This window comes from Oncorhynchus keta, chromosome 21, assembly GCF_023373465.1.
Source record: "Oncorhynchus keta strain PuntledgeMale-10-30-2019 chromosome 21, Oket_V2, whole genome shotgun sequence".
NCBI classification, from domain to species: Eukaryota; Metazoa; Chordata; class Actinopteri; order Salmoniformes; family Salmonidae; genus Oncorhynchus; species Oncorhynchus keta.
The window spans coordinates 4,134,316-4,137,886 of record NC_068441.1 but is presented as its reverse complement, the minus strand read 5'-3'; positions in this window follow the sequence as shown (position 1 = coordinate 4,137,886).

The window sequence follows — 3,571 nt, the reverse complement described above, 5'->3', positions numbered from 1 at the left end:
ACGACATGATTCCATATGTGTTATTTCATAGTTTTGATTTCTTCACTATTATTCTACAATTTATAAAATATTACAAATAAAGAAAAACCCTTGCATGAGTATTACAGTCCAAACCTTTGACTGGTACTGTATGTCTCATGTGTGAGCTGTTGAATTGCGATTCCACTTTGTGTCTGTACTGACATTTTGCCTGCTTGATTGCCTTTCAGAGGGCATAACTGGGCTGTTTGTGCACGTCCATGTTCACAGTCACCTTGCCGTGTTTAAATGGGGTGGTTTGTGCTTTTAGTTTTGTGCTAATGCTGCCAACTTTCCAGTGGCGACCCATCATTCAGAGCCCCACCTGTTCAGCAATAAAAAAAAATACATGTTTTTTTGTTTTTGTTGCCTGTTTTGCATTAAAACATGTCACATAATGTATCAGTTTGCATACAATGTAAAAATATATATATTTAAAAAATTGCCAGTGGAAAATATTCAATGTTCTCTAGTTGCGCAATGATTGGCTCTGTGTTCTGTCACTCATGGGGACACTACGTCACCGCAAAATCTACAGGGAGAGCTTGAAAATTCAAGCCCATTGGGTGCTGCCATAGATTTACATTAGAAGTGCCCATCCAAGAAGGCTCAAGGTCATTGGCCACATATACATTTATGTCAAATTACCTTATATCTACCGTAGCTTGGATTGGACTGATCATGTCAACGTCATACTTTCAAAATCTCAGCTAGCAAGCTAGACAAGGAGTCATCATAAAAAAAAGGTATCCCGAGTGGCGTAGCAGTCTAAGGTACTGCATCTCAGTGCAAGAGGCGTCACTACAGTCCCTGGTTTGATTCCAGCCTGTATCACATCCGGTCGTGATTGTGAGTCCCATAGGGCGGCACACAATTGGCCCAGTGTTGTCTGGGTTTCGATGGTGTAGGCCATCATTGTAAATAAGAATTTGTTCTTACCTAACTTGCCTAATTACATAAAGGTTTAATGTAAAAATGTAATAAGTCATCATGAATCAAGTTGGCAATCTAAAAAAGAATTGGGGGAGATTGCCCCACCAAGGTTTACATGCACCAAGATTCCACAGTAGGAACAACATCCTCTATGCATGTCCTGATGAACCCAGTCAATGTTATTCTCAGAGGCAACCTGGAGCATATCTTAGTCTGCGTGATCCTAACTGCCATATCATTGTTCCATTCAACCAAATTAAAGGATGTTTTATTCAATTTTTTTTACAGTTAAGTTATCTTCTGTTTTCTTTTCATTGTAAGACTAGCAGAGGACCTCTAAGCGTGTATTCTTAGGGCCTCTTGTCCATGGGCAGGAAGGAGGTCAAGCAATTGTGGCAGTGATGGTCAAAGCTACAGTATCTCTGATCACTTTGTTTTGACTCTGTATTGGCTGAAGGGATGTAAACAGTGACCCCTTATGGATCTGTGTCAGAATGGCTGCTTTCTCCAACTAGCCTGTGAAAATCCCTGTTTGACAAATGTTTTTGAAGCAAAATGTTTGTTTTCAACTAGGAATAGTTAATGGTTATTAAATGTAACTAGTTGGTAAAGAAATCACGCATAGAGATTGTTGGTTTAACATTATTCTCTGAGAGGCGTTTGTAGTTGTCTTTACCTGTCCTTTTTCCATGACCAGAATTGTACCAGCTGTCTATGACAGTATGAATGGGATGGGCGATGGTCAGTGTTGTGCAGTCTTTGAACTGTAGGGAGGTTGTAGATCATCTAAAAGAACACCAGAGGGGAGTGTGGACACGTGGTTTACTCTCCACTATTCAATGTTGGCAAAAGTTCAGTGTTTAGCTCTTCTTCAGCTTTAAAACATCCCCTAAAAGGTCTGCCTTTCAAATATCACAGTGGAATAAAAATGCATTTTAGTGTGAATTTGAAAATAAGCACTGTAGGCCTACTATTCATCCAAATACAGTTTTAATAGTAGATGTGGGAGACTGGGAGTTGCAATCGAGACAGCATTGGTTATAGAACCATGGGTCCAAAATAGTAGTTTCAGATACATATTACTAGCCAATACGTCCTTGGTCGATAGTTTGTCTGCATTCTTCACCACAATGTCACTTAGGTTATGTAAACAAAAACATCACCTCTACTTCCTCTGGAATTAACAGAACAAGGGCTCTGAAAACGACTAATGCTGGTCTGCTCTTATATTTCTGGCTTTGGGATCAAAGTATACTGTCTATCTATGACTTCTGTAAACTCTCAGACTGTAGATCCGTGTTCTTCAGTCCTAGTCCCAGGAAACCCACAGGTATGCATACGTTTGTTCCAGCCAATGAGTACACTTGATTTCAAAAGAACCATTGTTTTTGTTTCAATGTAGAACCATTTTGGGATCCATGTAGAACCTTCTGTGGGAAGGGTTCTATGTGGAACCATAATGGTTCTACTTGGAACCAAAAGTGTTCTACCTGGATCCAACAAGGGTTCTTCAACGGGTTCCTTTATGGGGACAACTGAAGAACCATTTTAGGTTCTAGATAGCATCTTTTTTTCTAAGAATGTAATCATGGGCTTCCTGATTAGTTGAATACATTGAACCAGCTGTGTTAGCACTGGGCTGCATTTTTTTTTCCATTAGTAAATTCTGAATAAATGCATATGCCACACATAATAAATGATAAATGAAATACATATGCAACATACATTAAATACATCATTATCCGTGCAAACTTTCATAATATACAATGCATAAATTATAACAAGTCAGACCATGTGGGTCTTTTCAGGCATGGGGTTGAAGACCAGTGCCGTAGCTCGCTTCACAGATGTGACCTCATTGCCCTGTGGTTAACCTGACCTTTATTAGTGTTTACACCCGACCTGCCCAGGTCCTGGGGTCACAGCCAGGAGGAGGATGGATGGCTATCCAGCTGAGTGTTTGGGCTATGGAAATGCTCTACGCAGCCAGGAGAAGATTCCAATCCCTTGATTTCGACCACCTAGCCAGGACTGCTGGACCACATTAAAAGTGTGTGAGGGACGCTGTGTGCGGGGAGTTTCCCGAAAGCGGTGGTCTGTGTCAGTATTGTATTTGCGTTTAGTCATGGGTGAAAAAGCAAAATATGGGAGAAATTAAAGTGCTACTTCAGCTACGGAGCTAACGCGAAACCTTTCAAGGGTGATGAACATGACACACACCTTCTAAAAATAAAAAGTCAAATAAAAAGTGGCAAAAATATGTTTCCTGGGGTGAGTTTCCTAAAGGCTTCGTAGCTAACAAGGACCTTAGCTATTCTCTACATGTTATTTCTTTCCATGATGCAAACGGATTGAGGCAGTGAGGAAAGTCAGCCCGTGGAGAGAAATGTTATCCACAGGGACTTTTTATTTTAGGTATGGCTTGTTCATCCGCCTTGAAATTTGCTCAATTGGAAAAAACAGAACTGAATTTGTTCTGGAGTAAAAGAGATACATCTCAGAGACGCTATGAGCCAAATGCTGACCAAAGGACCTCAAAGTGAGGCTGTATGTTTCTATTCATCCACTTTCTCATGGAGCAGACATTTCTACAGTTTAAAAAAAGTGTAGACACTTCTTT